At 42.3% G+C, this 20,496-nt stretch overlaps 1 protein-coding gene across 3 annotated transcripts in view; it reads right to left on the bottom strand.

Moving 5' to 3' along the window:
- csnk1g2 (casein kinase 1 gamma 2) overlaps positions 1-20,179 on the bottom strand; it is a 94,479-nt gene extending 74,300 nt beyond the window's left edge. For all 3 annotated transcript variants that reach the window (XM_033046933.1, XM_033046934.1, XM_033046932.1), the window contains exon 1: positions 20,033-20,179. The gene's annotated coding sequence lies outside the window, so the exon portion shown is untranslated. The remainder of the gene's footprint in view (positions 1-20,032) is intronic.
- Between the last annotated feature and the right edge of the window lie 317 nt (positions 20,180-20,496).

The raw sequence follows: 20,496 nt of genomic DNA on the forward strand, positions 1-20,496 counted from the left end.
GGTCCATAATCAAGAAATCACTCATCATTTGGAGAAGCTTAAGTGTTATCAAACCAAGTCAACATGATTTAAGATAAAGGAATACAAAGTGCTGGAGTAACTTAGCAGGTCAGGCAGCATCTCTGGAGAAAATGAATAGGATGCGTTTTGGGTCAGGACCTTCTGAAGAAGGGTCTATCCATTTTCTGCAGCATTTCGTGTCTATCTTTGGTATAAACTAGCATCTACTGTTTCCTTTTATTACATCATGATTCAAGGTGTATCACACTTGACAAATTTGCTACAATACTTTAAGGATGCAACAAAACAAAGATGCCAGAAGGGAAATCTGTAAATGTGGTGCAGCTGGATTTTCAGAAAGCATTTGATAAGGTACCACCTAAAATGCTGGTGCACAAGATAACAGCTCATGGCATCAGGAGAAGTGCGTCAGCATGGATTGAGAATTGATTATCAAAGAGAAGAAAGATGGAGAAACATTGTTTGTTCAACCTGAAAGAATATTATTAGTAGAAACAAGGAACTATGGATGCTGGTTTACCAAGGAATGGTACAAAAAGCTGGAGTAATTCGGCAGGTCAGGCAACATCTCTGGATAGGTGGCATTTTGGGTGGGGACCCTTCTTCAGTCCAGACACAAAAAGTCACCTATTCATGTTCACCAGAGATGCTGCCTGACCCACTGAGTTAAGGGCCTGTCCCACGAGCATGCGACTGCATGCGGCAAGCGCGACCAAACCGGAAGCGGGGGCCGCGCGGAGGCCGAGTGATCCCCGTACAGGGCCTGTCACACCAGATCCCGTACGAGTTGACGTGAAATTCGAGCAAAGGTGTACGCCATCAAGACGCTGCATACGGCGTCGAGACGCTGCGTACGGCATCGAGACGCTGCGCACGCCCGTCGAGGCGGTGCGTACGGCCTCAATGCGGCTGTGGGCTGGAAGACCGTAGCCACGCGGAATTTTTGGACAGTGTCCAGTTTTTCGGGACCAGCTCCGCACAACTCCATAAGGCTCCGGCGATCGAAGTGGGACCGGCCCCGCATGGGACAGGCCCTTTACTCTGGCATTTTGTGTCTTTCCAGGATATAATTAGCAGAATGCCCAAGGATCAGTCCCTGGTCAGAGAATCATTTACTAATTATGCCGATAATCTGGAGGTAGGGGGAAAGGTACAAGGTAAGCAATTTTTCCAAAGCTACAAAAAGATGCAAGTGCTTAGTGTACGAGGGAATTTAGCTCTGCAACAGGCTTGAGAAAAATTGAACAAATGGACAAAAAAAAATTGGCCAATTGAGCTTACATGTGGGAAAGAGAGAGTCATAGAGATAATTAACAGGAATTAGACATGTAGACTGTTGAAGCAAAGGTGAAAGATCACAAATAAGCAAAGTTCAGAGCAGCCAGGTGCTCATATGCACATATCGCAAAAGATTACCAGGCAGGGAGATCGTGATTAGGAGCCAATTTGCTTTTTATTGCAAGAAAATTAGAGTTTAGAAATAGGAAAGCATTGTTCTAAAATTGTACTGGCAAGGCCATACTTATAGGGAATAATTGTGGTCTTCTTATTTAAAAAGATATCCCGACATTGGAGGCAGTCCAAAAAGAGATTGATTTGGCCAATTCCTGGGACAAGAGGGCTATCCTATCATGAGCAACTGAAGAAATTAGATTTGGGTTATTTGGAGATTAAAAGAGTGGTGACCTTATCGAAACATGATCTTGAGGAGATATCTTTACTCATGGGAGAATCTCAAACAAGGGGATATAGTTGCAAGTTTTGGGAGTGGTAACCATTTACAAGTGGGATGCATAGGAACTTGGTGCATTGCTGGAATTCTCTACTCTGGAGTATTGCGAAGGCTGTATCACTGGGAGTACATAAAGAGGAAATGGATAACATTTTTGAAAGATCACGGATTTAACTGAGGGAAAACAGGCACCAGAGACGAGGTCTGGGACAGAGAAGCCATGATCATATTGAATGGTGGGGCAAGCGTGAAATGCTACAACATCAATTTACAAATTATTTGCCCACAATAACTGGAGTCCCATTTCCTGGTCAGAGAAACACACCAAACCCCCAAATACCTACAATGCGTTTCCATTCACAAAATTTAGCACAATTAAATCTTCTGTATTCACAATTAAATCACAATTCTTCAGTATTCACCAAGGAGAAGGATATTGAATTATGTGAGGTAAGGGAAACAAGTAGAGTAGCTATGGAAACTATGAGATTCAAAGAAGAGGAAGTACTGACACTTTTGAGAAATATAAAAGTGGATAAGTCTCCAGGTCCGGACAGAATATTCCCCAGGACATTGAGGGAAGTTAGTGTAGAAATAGCAGGGGCTATGACAGAAATATTTCAAATGTCATTAGAAACAGGAATAGTGCCGGAGGATTGGCGTACTGCGCATGTTGTTCCATTGCTTAAAAAGGGTTCTAAGAGTAAACCTAGCAATTATAGACCTGTTAGTTTGACGTCAGTGGTGGGCAAATTAATGGAAAGGATACTTAGAGATAATATATATAAGCATCTGGATAAACAGGGTCTGATTAGGAACAGTCAACATGGATTTGTGCCTGGAAGGTCATGTTTGACTAATCTTCTTGAATTTTTTGAAGAGGTTACTCGGGAAATTGATGAGGGTAAAGCAGTGGATGTTGTATATATGGACTTCAGTAAGGCCTTTGACAAGGTTCCTCATGGAAGGTTGGTTAAGAAGGTTCAATTGTTGGGTATTAATGGTGGAGTAGCAAGATGGATTCAACAGTGGCTGAATGGGAGATGCCAGAGAGTAATGGTGGATGGTTGTTTGTCAGGTTGGAGGCCAGTGACTAGTGGGGTGCCACAGGGATCTGTGTTGGGTCCACTGTTGTTTGTCATGTACATCAATGATCTGGATGATGGTGTGGTAAATTGGATTAGTAAGTATGCAGATGATACTAAGATAGGTGGTGTTGTGGATAATGAAGTAGATTTTCAAAGTCTACAGAGAGATTTATGCCAGTTGGAAGAGTGGGCTGAAAGATGGCAGATGGAGTTTAATGCTGATAAGTGTGAGGTGCTACATCTTGGCAGGACAAATCAAAATAGGACGTACATGGTAAATGGTAGGGAATTGAAGAATGCAGTTGAACAGAGGGATCTGGGAATAGCTGTGCACAGTTCCCTGAAGGTGGAATCTCATGTAGATAGGGTGGTAAAGAAAGCTTTTGGTGTGCTGGCCTTTATAAATCAGAGCATTGAGTATAGAAGTTGGGATGTAATGTTAAAATTGTACAAGGCATTGGTGAGGCCAATTCTGGAGTATGGTGTACAATTTTGGTCGTCTAATTATAGGAAGGATGTCAACAAAATAGAGAGAGTACAGAGGAGATTTACTAGAATGTTGCCTGGGTTTCAGCAACTAAGTTACAGAGAAAGGTTGAACAAGTTAGGTCTTTATTCTTTGGAGCACAGAAGGTTAAGGGGGGGACTTGATAGAGGTCTTTAAAATGATGAGAGGGATAGACAGAGTTGACGTGGATAAGCTTTTCCCACTGAGAGTAGGGAAGATTCAAACAAGAGGACATGACTTGAGAATTAAGGGACACAAGTTTAGGGGTAACATGAGGGGGAACTTCTTTACTCAGAGAGTGGTAGCTGTGTGGAATGAGCTTCCAGTGAAGGTGGTGGAAGCAGGTTCGATTTTATCATTTAAAAATAAATTGGATAGTTATATGGACGGGAAAGGAATGGAGGGTTATGGTCAGAGTGCAGGTAGATGGGACTAGGGGAGAATACGTGTTCGGCACAGACTAGAAGGATCGAGATGGCCTGTTTCCGTGCTGTAATTGTTATATGGTTATATGGTTAAATGGTTAAATGTTTTCCAGGAATGCATGCAAATAGAGGAATGAATGAGTGTATCAACTATAATAGTTCTTAATTTTGTTCATAAATGTCAGGGATATTTTAAAAGATTCACAGGCCTCTGCTGATTTGATCACCAGCCTAGCATGTTAAAATATTTCATTGCTGTCTTATGGGTGTGACTTTATCTGCCTTATTGTCACCAGTGTCATGTTTGACAAGACCTAATGCCACCATATGCACGTTTAGCATGAGGATTGGGACAATTTGGGGCAGCAGGTCATCCTTGCGGGGAATCTAGAAGATGACTATGCAATTTTTAAAATGTAATTAAACCTACCTTTGGGTCAGCGGCAAGCTTAAGCAGTTTGCTGATAGCGGCAAATGCTAGCCCATTAAAATGTAATGAAAAGAGGATCAGAGGGCTGACCTTCCAAATTGCTTAAACATACTTGGACAAAGAAATGTGCACAGTGTAGGAAGGTACAAATAATGTTTACCAAATTAAGTCACAAGATGCAGGATTTCATTCTCACGCATTCTGCAAATTATATTCAACAAAATAGATTATGAATGGATATAGAGCAAGAGACCATTTTCCACAGCCTCCTTTATGCTTGAGCATTTTGGTTTCCAAAACAGGCCATAATGCAACCAACCTGCTTCCCACCATGTACTTACAGTATTTGATGACATGCCAAGATTTCCACAAACCTCTGAGGAAGTTTGGTGAACTTTCCTCGTCATTGCATCAATGTGCTGGGCCCAGGCCATCTCCTAGGAACTTGAAGATGTTGACTCTCTCCATCGCCATCCCACCAAGGAAGATAGGTGCATGGTCCCTCAGCTTTCCCTAACCTGGTCAACCATCAGCTCCTTAGCCTTGCTCATGTTGAGAACAAGATTATTGTTCTTGCACCAATCCACCGGATTATAGATATCCCCCCCTGTACTCTGACCTGTCATTAATCTCTATTCATCCAACGACGATGGTACTGCCGCAAATTTAAAGATGGCGTTGAAGCAGTGTCTGGCTACACAGTGGGTGCAGAGTAAACAGGGGAAAGAGAGTCTAGAGCAGGGGACTGCACGTTGCTTTAGCAAGACAATCTCATTTTGGGTAGTAACCCAACATTAATCAGGAAATGGACCTACATCGTGATGATCCGCATGGCTTAGTAACATACAAGAGATAGCACCACAGGAGCCACCTGTCTGTACATAAATAGAATTATGCATGTGAGATGTTACTAGGTTATAGCTACTTAAAAATGCTCACAATTCCAGCCTAACAGCTTTGCAGATAGAGAAATTAGACACTTTTAGCTGTCTTTATCACAGCGTAGTGTAATTTATCAACTATAAAGCAGTCCAGTCTCCGATTTGTTTGATTAAAATCCAAAGTGACTTAATTTTTTCTCTAACTCATTCGTGAAGAGAACTAATTTTTTCCCAAAATGGTCCAAGCCAAGGTTTATCTACGTCTGAATAATTTAAGATAAAAGAATGTACTGAACAGTACTTAAAGAGTAAAATTGACCGGATACGAGGTTGAGAGAGTGTGCAAAATTGAGTGTTAAGTCAAAGTTGAATATTTATAACCCAATTTATACAAAGTATTCTACACTGCAAATCTCTTTCTCACAAACCTTTATGAAAATGAAAAGGTTTGTAATAAATGTTAATTACATCTACCATGATGAGCAATTTCAATACTGGAAAATGGAACATCAAACATTTAGTATCAGTAGACTGAAAACATGTTACTTGCACCTTGAAAAGGTCCCTTCATCTGAAGAAGGGTCTCGACCCGAAACATCACCTATTCCTATTCTACAGAGATGCTGTGTCTCCATTTCCAGATGGGAATGATATTCCTACTTTAGAAGAAGGGTCTGAAGAAGGGTTTCGGCCCGAAACGTTGCCTATTTCCTTCGCTCCATAGATGCTGCTGCACCCACTGAGTTTTTCCAGCATTTTTGTGTACCTTCGATTTTCCAGCATCTGCAGTTCCTTCTTAAACACTTCCTACTTCACCTGTCCATTTCTGAAATTTTATTTTTTACCTTTATACCCAGTGACCACATCTAACATCCATCAACATAATTTACATTGATAAGCTAGCAATTAATTTCGAATTATATCAGGGAAGCACGGTGGCATAACGGTAGAGCTACTGCCTTAGTGCCAGAGAGACCCAGGTTCGATCCTGACTAAGGTGCAAAGGGACTTGGGAGTGTTGGTGCAGGATTCCCCAAAACGTTAATCTGCAAGTCAAATCAGTCGTAAAGAAAGCAAACGCAAGACTAGCTTTTAGTTCCAGAGGGTTATATACAAAAACAGGGATGTAATGTTGAGGCGCTATAAGGCGCTGGTCAGGCAGCATTTGGAATATTGTGAGCAATTTTGGACACCATATCTGAGGAAGGATGTGCTGGGGTTGGATAGGGTCCAGAGGAGGTATCCAAGAATGATCCCAGGACTGAGTAGATTAACATATGATGTTTAGAAGAATGAAGGGGGACCTCATTGAAACATACAAAAAAGTGCAAGGGTTGGATAGCATGGATATGGAGAGGATGTTTCCACTAGTAGGAGAGTCTAGGACTAGAGGTCATAGCCACAGAATTAAAGGACGTTCTTTTAGGAAGGCGATGAGGAGGAATTTATTTAGTCAGAGGGTGGTGAATCTGTGGAATTATTTGCCACAGAAGGCAGAGGAGGTGGATATATGCAAGGCAGAGATAGATTCTTGATTAGTATGGGTGTCAGAGGTTATGGGGAGAAGGCAGGAGAATAGGGTTAGGAGAGAGAGAGAGAGAGAGAGAGAGATAGATCAGCCATGATTGAATGGCTGGCTAGGCCGAATGACCTAATTCTACTTATATCACTTATGATATTATGACTACGGGTGCTTGCCTGTACGTTTTCCCCATGACCCGCGTGGGTTTTCCCACACTCCAACTACATACAGGTTTGTAGGTTAATTGGCTTGCTGTAAATGTGAAATTGTCTCTAGTGTGTGTGCGGTAGTGCGGGGATCGCTGGTCAGTGTAGACTCGGTGGGCCGTAGGGCCTGTTTCCATGCTCTATCTCCAATCTAAACATTATCAACGTATATTATCCGGATTTTACGCAGCTACTAAGTAAGAATTTCATTGCTCTGTTGCTGATACACGTAACAATTAACATAATGACCATTTCTCCTAAAATGTCAGCTGAAGTATTCTTCTATTTCCTAAACAAGCCATCCACGACTTTATGGTAAGGAGAAATAGAAGATTTGATGTAAAAAAAAATAAAAAAAAGATTTGTTCTGAAATGTTATCAAAGCCACCGTTGATGACCACACAGCCAAAAACAACTACCATCTCATTACCTCAGTTGAACGTCACCTTTAACTACTAAAGCCGCAAGGCTGCTATAATCAGCCTCCATACGAACGGTAGCCAGAATGCAGCCGATTTACCTCATGAAGAAAATTCATACAAATATGGTAAATCTGCAATGTGTAATTTTCAAATTTACTGATTTTACCTTGCAGGCTTGAATAAAATGTTCAAATGACAATTGATCCTGTTCACTAGATATGGGTCATTATGACAAAAGATGCTGCAATTAGTGTTCACATTGAAAATTTCCTTTCAGAAGACGGGGAACAATTTGTGTGCGTAACACTCAATACATCATTCTCGGATGAGTCACCAGAACAGGTTGGTTGCGCTGTCTGGCTCTCTCCAAATGTGAAGGCAGACAGAATTATAGGGAGGAAAATAGAATCTGTACCTTCGGAAACTGAACAATGGAGGCAGGAGGTGGAAAGGGTAGGTAGGAAAAGAAAAAAAATAGTTACAAAAAAAATGAAATCAGCAGCTTTGCCAAAGAAGAGAATCCAACAGAGAAAAACACATTTAAAAATGTACGTATCATGTGCGTATCTGCGTCACAACTAAAGCACTGTTTCAGCAGCAAGTCCCGATGAGGAGAAAAAATAAGTAAAAAATTGCATGCTGATCACAAATCATTTTTAAACATCAAAACATATCGTAATAATAAAACTATACAACTGCTTGATTCGGTTTTAGAATTCAGTTAACACCAATTATATCTACAAAAAAATCATGCCAATCGTTTTTAAAATGGAGACAAATCTCACGTTCTAAACATTTATCACTTCAATGCAACTTAGGTTTGGTGTTGTAAAATATTAGATGTGTATTATTGGTTATGGAGCTCCATGAAGTTGTGGTCTTCAAAACAATGAAAAATGTAAGCAGATTTTGAGTTGGATTAAATAGAATTACGAATTGCAGAAAAACAGATATTGTATAGATTTTATTGTAAACTAGACCATGTGGGACCCGTTGGGTCCTTATCACACGGGAGGCCTGGTCCTCGAACGTAATATTCCACCACTCACCCATAGCCCACTGTGCAGACACAGCTGACAGGTTCCCGTTGTGACGCCAGAGATCCCCGTTATGTCGCGAGTCACGGCAACTCTCCCCAAGTGCGCCTCTCCATTCCTCTTCCTACCCCTATCCTCCTCCATTCCCCCTCATCCACAGCACTTCCTCCCCCTCCTCTTCACCCTCCCTCTTCTTTCCCCTCTCCTCCTCCCCTCCACCACTCCCTCCCCTCTCCTCAGTCACCCTCCCTCCATAACCCCTGTCCCCTCCCATATCCCCCTCCTCTCTCTCTATCGGTTTAAATAACATTAAACAACAATCCTCATCCCCTCCCCCACCTTACAACAATGTTACAAATCTCCCATAGGACTGGGAATCCTGTCTTGGTTAACATTGTCCATAACCCCTCTCTCCTCCCTACCCCAAGTGGGAACTGTTGGGCCTCGTTCCCCCAATGCAATATTCCACTGCTCACCCATTCCTCCAACACAACCCGCTTTCCCAACGAACTAGCCACAGGAGAGGGGGAGGGAGGATGAGGCCTCTCCGCAGGCCCGGAGCAGCAGCCCCCCCCTACACCGGCTGGAACCCCAGCCCAGAGCCGTGCTCACGGCTCTGGGCTGTGGTTGGAGCCGGTGCGGGGTCCGGGGGCTGCTCCCTCAGCCTCTCCATCTCCCGGCTCCAGACTGCAGCATCAAAAAATGACTGACTGACTGTCAGTTTTTTTATCCCGCATGCCCATGGGTACTTTCAGTGCTCCATGCGTACGGATTTAAAAATAACTGAAAGTCAGTCAATTACTTTTTGAGGCTGCAGTCTGTAGCCGCGGGAGGGGGAGGGAGGATCGTGGCTCCGGGCCTAGTCCGTGTCTGTATCTGTGTCCAGCGTGCTTTTATCTTGGACAGCGAGTTTAAAAAAAAAAAAAATGTAAATGAGATTTTTGCTTAAATTAAAAATGTCAATAACATAAAATATACCATCAATTTGAACGAAACTTGACGCACCACACACCACGACAATGGTAAGTAAGATGGGCCAAAAATTGTGTACCGTTTTGGTGTAATTTCAGGAGCACATCCCTCATCCCTCACACATAGAGATAGAAACAAACAAGATGAGAGTTTTAGTAATATATAGATATTATTATTCGAATAATCATAGTGTCATAGTCATAGAACTATAGAGTGATACAGCATGGAAATAAGTCCTTTGGCCCAGCTTGCCCACACCAGCCAACATGTCCCAGCTACACTAGTCCTACCTGTCTGGCTTGGTCCATATTCTTCCAAACCTGTCCTATCCATGTACCTGTGTAGATGTTTCTTAAATGTTGATATAGTCCCTGCCTCAACTACCTCCTCTGGCAGCTTGTTCCATACGCCCACCACCTTTTGTGTGAAAAAGGTAACCCCCTCAGATTCCTATTAAATCTTTTCCCTTTCACCTTAACCCTCTGCCCTCAATTCACCTACCCTGGGCAAGAGACAAGAAACTGAAGAGACATCATATTGTCAGATCTTGTTCAGCCTAAGCAAGCACTTAAGAGAATATTAACAATAGCAGCTGAGCCACAAACAACTTAGTCACAAAAGCTTTGACGATATGTCAACTGTATTATTCCTTAAAAAGGAACAAGTAAACACACACGCACGCAAACAACAACAACAACTTCAAAGGCCTTATTTTCAGTTCAGCGTGGCTATTTGTCAAATGGTTTAATTTCCTTTCACTGCAATTATCAAAAAATCCCAGTCTTAATCCGAACTCTTCCATCATTGAATGCACCAAAAGAAAAATAACACAGGTGCTCTTCACATGTGGGAAGAATAATGGCGCAACACTTCGCGGCTGCCAGCATCATGTTACTTTACAAGAATAGGAGGAATAAACCAGGAAATTATAGGCCAGTCCTGGGCAACGAGGACTGATGGCGAGGCAGACAATGAAAACTATTGTGACGAAATAAAATTTAATTCCAATTAATCGTGGAAAGACTGCAGGACAAATCCAAATCAAGCACAAGGAGGATTAATTATTGTTTTGCATCTGCTGAACGCCTTTTGAAAGAGCAAAGTCCTATAAAGTTACCCGAAAATTATGACTATTATGGATCGGAAATTTACAAAGTAACAAAGAGCTAAACCCAGTGGAGGATTAATGCCTTTTTTTCAGATTGAGTAGACTGCCTGGGATGCGTGTTTGCTCCTTCGCCAATATGTGATGCACACGTATGCACGGCCTACACTCTCTGGGTGTAGGGAGCAGCATAATTCAGTTTGCCAAATTTCAGATAACAGGCAAAGTAGTAGACAATGGTGAAAATGATCATCCTGCTTCAAGATGACAGGCTAGATTGAGTAAGTCAGAAGCACGGCAACGGGTGTGAAGTTAGACAGAGCAATGCTCTTTGGGAGGGATATACAAAGCACTTATGTACAAGGTTATTTAATTTGGGCGGCACAGTGGTGTAGCAGCAGAGTTACTGCCTTACAGCGCCAGAGACCTGGGTTCGATCCTGACTACGGGTGCTTATCTGCACAGAGTTTGTACGTTCTCCCTGTGACCTGCGTGGGTTTTCTCTGAGATCTTCGGTTTCCTCCCATACTCCAAAGACGTACAGATTTGTAGGTTAACTGGCTTGGTATGAATGTAAAAATGTCCCTAGTGTGTTAATGTGCAGGGATCGCTGGTCTGTACCGACTTAGTGGGCCGAAGGGCCTGGTTCTGCACTATCTCTAAACTAAACACTAAAATAGTTTGCATGATTTCACAAGTCCCATCCTTACCTCTCCTCAGGCTTTCTCATCAAACCCTCACCACAATTAGTCTGATGAAATGTCCCAACCCAAAATGTCACCTCTCCACATTCTCCAGAGATGCCACTTAACCCACTGAATTACTTCCGCACTGGGTCTTTTTTGGTAAACCAGCATCTACAATTCCTCTTCATAAGTATGTAAGAAGGAACTGCAGATGCTGGTTTAAACCAAAGATAGACACGAAAAGCTGGAGTAACTCAGCGGGACAGGCAGCATCTCTGGAGAGAATTTTGGGTTGTGACCCTTTTTCAGACTGGTTAGGGGGATAAGGGAAACAAGAGATAGACGGTGATGAGGAGAGATAACGAACAATGAATGAAAGATATGTAAACAAGTAATGATGATAAAGGAAACAGGCCATTTGTAAGCTGTTTATTGGGTGAAAGTGAGAAGCTATCCCACTTGCTCACCCGGTCCATACACATTAGGAGTATTTTACAGAGGCCATTTAATCTACAAACCCACACATCTTTGGTATGTGGGGGGAGTCTCGAGTTCCCGGAGAAATCCACACAGTCAGTCACAGGGAGAACGCGGAAACTCGACAGACAACATCTGTGGTCAGGAACGAACCAGGTCTCTTACATTGTGAGGCAGCATCTCTACCATCTGTGCCACCAAGGGCTTGCTTCTGTGTGTTTCAATGCAGTTTATATATGGAACTGAAGTTCAGTTAAAGCCTGTAAATTAAAATATTTACAGATCACTTTCTCTGAAATACAAGCTGTAAAAATGCACTTGTTATGTTAAACAACAACAGCCATGTGACCCGACCCTTCAAATCCATTATTTTCTACCTCGGGGAATTTAGGGCATCTTGAACTTTTAAACCAAAGTACACCAACAAAAATGTGTCATGTTGATTAATACTGAAGATAAACTATAGTGCGATGAGGCAGGAGGTTTTAATTAATAATTTGTATTTTATGCTCAAATGGTCAACCAAAGGAAAGGTACACTAAGGCTAAATGAAACTGCTTCACAATTATAGAGCCATGGCAATATCCATTGTGGGAGGGGCCATCTTGGGGAACGGCTGCTAACCAGCAGCCGTCCGTTTAATTCACTTTTTTTTTGCAGTTTTAGTTAGTCCTGTGCCCTGTTTGTGGGAGAGATAGTCTTTTTAATGTGGGGGGTAGGGGGTAATAATATTTCTAGGTCCCTACCTGGTCGGTGAGGCAGCTTTTTCTCCGGGCTGCCCCGTCGACGTGGCCTACCAGCGGGCGTGGAGCGCCGTTTCCTGGCGGGGACCGCCCAGCACCTCGGCTTCGGTGGCGGCACAGCGCTGGAGCGCTATCGCGGAGCGGGCGATACCTTGCCTGGGTCGCCACGCTGGAGCTCCGGTGAGCTGTGACCGCCGAGATCAACACCTCCGGGCTGCGGGTCTGCGGAGCGGAGCGGGCGGCGCCGACTTTAACATCGGGAGCCTGGGAGCTCCAAACCGGCGCGGCCTTGTCGGCTTCGGGAGCCGCGGTCCCCAGTTAGGAAGCGGCCGTTCCAGGTGGCCCAGCCGCTGAAAGGACTCTCCCGACGCCGGGGCAACAGCACCCGGCCAGAACGGCCAGGAACATCGGGCCTCCGTAGAGGCAATAGCGGAGGCCTCAATAGGCCTGACTTTGGGAGAACTGGGGATGGGGACTGGACATTGTGCCTTCCCCCACAGTGGTATCCATTGTGGGGGGATGATTTTTTGTGTGTAATGTGAATATGTTAGTTTGTGTCCAAGATGGCAGTCGGAAGGGAGAGTGGACGCTGGCGCGCTTTAGCTGCCGCTGCTCTCTCTTCACATTGTATTTTTGATTTTTTGTCTTTGGAGCGAATTCTGTCTTTAATTTGTGTATTGGTGATGTCCTTATTATTTATTTTACTCCGACTATATGTTTTTTCTCTCACGTTAATTTTCTGTAAGGTGTCCTTGAGACTTTGAAAGGCGCCCGCAAATAAAATTTATTATTATTATTATTATGTGCCCGAGAAAGTAATTCAGATTTGCATTCAAATGGTTTAGTCAGACATACAACTCCATCAGTTTGAAATATCTACTGAATGATCTAATAGAGTAATTTTGTAAAAAGGCTGGATTTTATTTTATAGAGGGAGTGAAACATTCATGGAAAAATTGAACTTCTTAAAACATTCACGAGCAATGGACGACCTCACCTCTATACTTTGACAAACGCAACCTCTATTTTCTCCAGTTACCAAATCGTTCGGCTAATGCCTGTATTCCGGCAACATAAATCTCATCACACACATACACATCCACACATTTATATTTTGCAAACTGGTGTAAAACAGGCTACTGTTCCAAGGATGTGAGCACCTTGAGAGAAATTACGAGTTTTCACTTGAGACATTTAAAATGCCCTAAATTAAGCAGAACAGAAAACAAATACTCTTCATTAACTTGACATTATTAGCTGATTACTACACATCAGAGGCAGGGTCCAGACTTTTGCCCACGCAGTAAACCATAGCAGCAGAAAAACAGGGTATTTCTGTACTTGATACAGAAGGAAATTGTTTTTTGTGCAGCTAATCTTTTTTCCTGCAAAAGTTTGTCCAACCCCATTATAACAAGACAAAGCATTTACTCTTCCAAACGTTTACAAGGGCAAAATTAAAAAAAATTGACAAAAGATTTGTGTGTAGATTTATATTACTCAAAATATTTGAGACATCTATAACAGAGTTGATTACTTTCCCCCCTCCAGTAAAATTCTGCCTCCAAGACCAGAGATTTTAGTACAAAATCTCAGAGGAAGCCGGGGATAATACTGAGACCTGGGAGTGGTGTTAAAAAAAAATCAGTCTGAAGAAGGGTCCCGACCCAACACCTCACCTATCCATGTTCTCCAGAGATGCTGCCTGACCCGCTGAGTTACGCCAGCACTGTCTTGTTTTGTAAACCGGCACTTGCAGATTTACGTTTTTACAGAGCAAAGCCTATTCACTTTCACCAAAAACACAAAAGGATCTGTGGACACAATGCAAGGTTGCTCTGTTCCTCCAGTCCACTTTCTCCCATCTATTGTGTAATCCTTTACTCTTAAATGTATTACCTTACACTTCTGTTTTATAGCCCATCTGTCATTTTTATGCCCAAAATCCATTTGTCTTTCCCAACATCTGACATTGGCCTGCTACCTATCAACCATATTGCAAGCCTTAGTCTCTGCAAACATCTTTATCATGCTCCCTACATTTAACTCTAAATCATTAGTATATACAAAAATTAACTCACTGACCAGAGGTCCATTGGTGACAGCCTTCCCTGATCAAACACACCTTTCACTTCTTGCCACTGAGACAGTTATGGATTCAGTGTGCCACATTCCAGTGGATCCCATGAACCTTTAAATATTGTTTAACTAATCAGCATGCACATTTAAATACGAGTACATATTCACACGTATGCTTGTGTAAAATGCTGCTAGCAGTTACACACACACACACACAAAAATTTAGAACGTAGAAGGAATTGCAGACGCTGATTTACAAAAAAAAGGACACAAAGTGCTGGTGTAACTCAGCGACTCAGGCAACATCTCTGGAGAACATGGATAGGTGACGTTTCGGGTTGGGGGGGGGGGGGGGGCCTTTTTTCCCCTGGAGTGGCGAAAAATCACTTATCCATGTTCTCCAAAAGTGCTGCCTGACCCACTGAGACATTCCAGCACTTTGTGCCCTTTTATCGATGTCAATCAGATGCTCATTTTAGGTTTGTCCTGTAATGACCGATTTCATGAGAAAATTTAACTGATAGGAGACTGCAGCAAAACAATTATGCAGGAGATGTGATCAAGTCGCATCAGTAGTAAAGAAAGCAAATTCAATGCTAGTATTTATTGCAAGGGGACTCGTATAAAAAAAAAAACAGGGATGCAATGCAGAGGCTCTACAAGGCGCTGGTATGCCCACATTAGGAATATTGCAAGCAATTTTGGGCACCATATCTATCGAAGGATGTGCCTCAGGAAGGATGTCCTCAGGAGAGGGTACAGAGGAGGTTTACAAGAATGATCACAGGAATGAGTAGATTAACCTATGATGAGTGTTTGTCACCACTGGGCCTGTACTCGCTGGAGTTCAGAAGAATGAGTGGGGACCCCATTGAAATGTACAAATAGTGAAAGGCCTGGATAGAGTGGGCATGGAGAGGATGTTTCCACTAGTGGGAGAGTCTAGGACTAGAGGTCATGGCCTCAAAATTAAAGGACGTTCTTTTATGAAGGAGATGAAGAGAATTTTGTTTAGTCAGAGGGTGGTGAATCTGTGGAATTCTTTGCCACAGAAGGCTGTGGAGGCCAAGTCAGCGGATATTTTTAAGGCAGAGATAGATAGATCCATGATTAGTACAGGTGTCATAGGTTATGGGGAGAAGGCAGGAGAATGAGATTAGGAGAGAGATAGATCAGCCATGAGTTGTGGAGTAGACTTTATGGGCTGAATGGTCTAATTCTACTCCCATCCCTTATGACCAGTAAAATGGTCATAATACAAGCGATTTATCAAGAATTATTGCACTGAACCCCAAGGCAGTGAAATAAGTGAATTACTTAACCAAGATTTACACAGATGCAGCAAATTTTGACACAGCAAAGGCACTGCGCACTTCAAATCCACATTGAGGTTTGCACCTGCTGAATTAATTAAATGCCTTACCTCCACACATTAACCTTTCCACCGCCACTCCCTATAATTCAATTCTGTGCTGCTCTATTATCACATTGGTTTCAGATTATGCACATGACCAAAGAATCAACTACACTGCAATTTTACAAGTTTCAAACTAAATTGAATCAAACACAAAAGCAAAGTCCAAAAAAAAACCTTCAACCTTGGGTGGCACAGTGGTAGAGTTGCTGCCCTAGTGTCAGAGCCCTGGTTTCAATGCTGACTATGAGTACTGTCTGTACGGAGTTTTTACATTCTCCACATGACAATGTGGGTTTTCTCCGGACGCTCCGGTTTCCTCCCACATTCGAAAGACACACAGGTTTACAGGTTAATTAGCTTCAGTACAAATCATAAATTGTCCCTAGTGTGAAGGAAAGTGTTAATGTGCAGGGATCTCTGATCAGCGTGGACTCAATGGGCCGAAGGGCCTGTTCCGCGCTGTATCGCTAAACTAAACTATATTTACTCAATGTGCAAGAGTAGCCAGCTAATAATCATTTGGACTTTATTTCCCCCTAGAATGAGCAATATCTACAAACACTATCAAAAAGTTAATAACAGGAAATTATTCTTCAGGATCCTGTATCCAAGCTTTTGTTTGCATCAAGTACTTCCTGCTTTAAAAATGTTGAATTGTGGGGATCAGAGGAGCATGTGATCCTCCTCATTAGGTTAATTGTTGGTTTCTAAATGTCGACATCTTTGACAGAATCTTTCTGACAGAAAGTTTTTTTTTGTTTACCAATAACTGATACCAATTGAGAGGCAGGCCAATAATCGTTATTGAATACTTAGGAAGGAACTGCAGATGTTGGTTAAAACTGCACAGAAGATAGACACAAAATGGTAACAGTGGGACAGGTAGTATCTCTGGAGAGAAGGAATGGGTGACGTTTCAGGTCGAGAAACGGGTCTGAAGAAGGGTCTCAACCGATACGTCATCCATTCCTCCTCGCCAGAGATGCTGCCTGGCCCGCTGAGTTACTCCAACATTGTGTGTCTATCTTCAGTGTAGTGAATACCTAAAGCCCAGTTTATGATGAGCACAAAATTATCTTTCCACTGGAATTTAGAAGGACGAGAGGAGATCTTATAGAAACATAAAATTCTTAAGGGATTGGACAGGCTAGATGCAGGACAAATGTCCCCGATGTTGGGGGAGTCCAGAACCAGGTGTTTCAGAATAAGGAGTAGGCCATTTAGGACTGAGTGGAGGAAAAACCTCTTCAGCCAGAGTTGTGAATCTGTGGAATTCTCTGCCACAGAAGGCAGTGGAGGCTAATTCACTGGATGTATTCAAGGGAGAGTTAGATATAGCTCTTAGGGCTAATGGAATCAAGGGATATGAGGAGAAAGCAGGAACGGGGTACTGATCTTTGAAAATCAGTCATAATCATATTGAATGGTGGTGGTGGCTCGAAGGGCCGAATGGCCTACTCCTGCACCTATTTTCTCTGTTTCTCCGAGATCTAGGAGAGCAAAAGTACGCTTTAGGTTTGGGTTTAGGTTTATTATTATCATGTGTACCAAGGTACTGTGAAAAGCTTTGCTTGCTATCCAGTTTGGATGCCACCATTCATCCAAACTCAGCTACAAATCCATATAAATAGGATTAAACATCAGCAGAATGACAAATCATTAAATGTCATGATCTTTAATCCACTCTGAACTATTATGCCATTGCAGAATTTGACACTGGCATTCAAACAGGACCATCATATGGAATAACAACCCAAATTATGAATAGTACAATTACATAATGCAATATGGGTCTTGAGGTGGATTGAATAGATTGAATGGGAAAAGTCATTACATTTTGTTTTGAGGAAAACAATCAACTTTCAAAACTTCAAAGTCTACAAGGAATCTTGTCTGAAGCTAAAGAGGATGATCTTAAAGGCCAATTCATTGACATAAATTGATAAATTACTTCAAGAAACAAAGGCAAAGTTTAGCTTCAGAATTCCAGAAATATTATTAATTCACATCTTAATGATCACATTTAAACCAGACATGTGGAATGCTGGGTATTCAATACACCAGTATATAAATATTCTAGGATCATGGAGATACATTAAAAATTCAACAGCATAACTATTATCATGCAAAGGCTCAACTGAAATGCCTATCATCGACTCCATCATTGATAAATAATGTTCGCAATTCCAAAGAGTCAGTGATAAGACAACTCCCATAAGCAAATCACAGGTGATATAATGGTGTCAACTCAAATTCATCAATTGCTGTTAGAAAAATCATATGTAATATGACAGTCCATTTACGGGAAAAATAAAAATTAAGGATATTTCCTCAGGTTAAATATTGTAATATTAATTTTGCTTCCCCTGCATTCTTCCTATTTCACATTAATTAAAGGATACATAAGTATCGAGTATTTCTCCTAACATGCATAGCATGAAAAAATTGTAGCATTATATCTTCCAACGATATGTATCGGTTTTTAAAAAAATCATTAGCGTTATTTCAACAGCTTTCAACCAATTTCCCTCCGGGGATGAATAAAGTTTATCGTATTGTATAATTCAAATTGGGTTCCCAAAAAAAATCTCAGTGCAATTGGTAACTTGTTTGTTACTGTTTGTTTTAATTGAAAAATGTCCCCTCACATATCACTGAACACACCTGGATAGAATCCAAACCCTAACTCAGACAGATCTCTTTCAACAATTGCTACCATGTACACAATTCCCTACCTAGCAGACATTTTTTTTTTATTTTTTTAATGACCCTTAAATATTTTGTATAATATTTATCTGCCACATGAAACTTTCCGTACATGGTCCTCCCCCTCAAGTTGGAAAGTAGTCACTGGAACCAAATACATTTGTAAAACTGTAATGCTACCCAATAAACATAGAGAGTAATACTCGGCTTTAATCTGTCTATCTACCGTCTGAAGAAGATCTCGATCCGAAACGTCACCCATTCCTTCTCTCCAGAGATGCTGAATGTCCCGCTGAGTTACTCCAGCATTTTGTGTCCACCTATAATTTAAACCAGCATCTGCAGTTCTTTCCTACCTATTGTGAGAGTCCTATTATACAACAAATTTCATGAGTTCTAGGAGTAGAATTAGACCATTCGGCCTATCAAGTCTACTTCACCATTCAATCATGGCAGATCTCCGTCTCCTAATCTCATTTTCCTGCCTTCTCTCCACAACCCTCAACACCCTTTCTAATCAAGAATTTGTCTATCTCTGCCTTAAAAATATCCACAGAATTTAGTAGATTCACATTTCCTTCGAACGTTACCCGGAATAGCAAAAAATACTGTATATATTAATTTAAACTGCTATTTATATGAAAGACATTGGCCAAAATCATTTAAACATGAAATTATCCACTCAAAGGATTTAGTAAGCTAATATTTCCATTACTTGTACATGCATAGTATTCTGTTTGGAAGGCAAGGTGGGGTGGGGGTGGGAGGAAAATGGGAACGGGAAGAAGGGGAACGGGAAGAAAAGACAACATGAAAGCAAATGCAAACATCCAGGTATTATGCCAGGTCCTAGAATGTTGAGCATCCTATCCAGTAGCCACATTGCCATAACTCGACCTTCTGTATTTGTGCTGTTAGGGCCACATCATCCACTCACTCACTCACTTCACACAAAAGATCCATCATGTAAAATGCAATACTATTTTTTTTTCTTGAAAACAACACTGTCACATTTACCAAACATTTGTCTCCATAGTTGAACAGCTAATTCATTCATCTGGTGGTTTTGTACTAAGTTTACACCTCCACCATCACAGAACTTGTAAACACAGTCCACCTCTGGAATAACGCAGTCAAACCTGGTGCAATCGGATTAGTACATTCCCTCCTAGTTGATACTACCGAATCATTGAGATCTTTAATAGATCCAACTGCAAAAAAATAGTTTAGGATTGAAACACACACACAGGAGGATGGGGGTGTGAAAAAAGTCTGGAGGGTGTTACAAGCAACAATTCGTGACAAGGTGTAGCAACAGAAAAAAAAAACCCCAAGCAAAACGAAAAAGCAGAAAGCCTAAAGCTTCTGAAGATAGGAGGGGACGACAGAGGAGGCAGGAGGGAGAGGATTTAGTTCATTTAAAGACGCTGGAATGGTGTAGGCCTAGCCATACACAGCCGAGCCTAACCCTAAGTGCTTCTCAGTAGCAAAAACACACACACACAGACCAGAAATACAGAGCTAAAGCAACCTCTCCTTCCCCCTCTGCTCAGAGGTGAGGAACACACACAGTACCTTCTCCCCTAGGTCAGGTTTGCAGGAGGCTCTCCCCTCATTTTCCTCTCTTGCTGGGCTTTTTGTTTATTTTTGCAGCTGGGGATTTTTTCTTCTTTAAGCCCTATTTCCAATCCAGCACCAGGGCAACTCCTTCGCGCATGCGCCCGCCGGCAAAAAAGTGGGGGGGGGGGAGGGAGGGAGGGAGGGCTCCACCGAACTTGCTGGTCGTGCCGCCATTGGCCGCGGCGCCCGACGTCCCGCCCACCGCTCGGGGCGGCGGCGCCCGCCATTGGTTCGCGGCGCCCGTCGCTCAGGCCGGGTGTGTCAAGTTCGGTTGAGGCGCTGCAGCAGCAGGGGCAGGAAAGTTGTCGAGGAGGGGATTAGGTGGAAGAAGTACTTGGCAGTGTAGAGGATCCTTGCAGATCCAGGGGCCATCCCGTCCCCACAGCCTGAGCTCAGCTGCAAGCAAAATGACATGTAAT

The sequence above is a fragment of the Amblyraja radiata genome, chromosome 29 (genome assembly GCF_010909765.2).
Source record: "Amblyraja radiata isolate CabotCenter1 chromosome 29, sAmbRad1.1.pri, whole genome shotgun sequence".
NCBI classification, from domain to species: Eukaryota; Metazoa; Chordata; class Chondrichthyes; order Rajiformes; family Rajidae; genus Amblyraja; species Amblyraja radiata.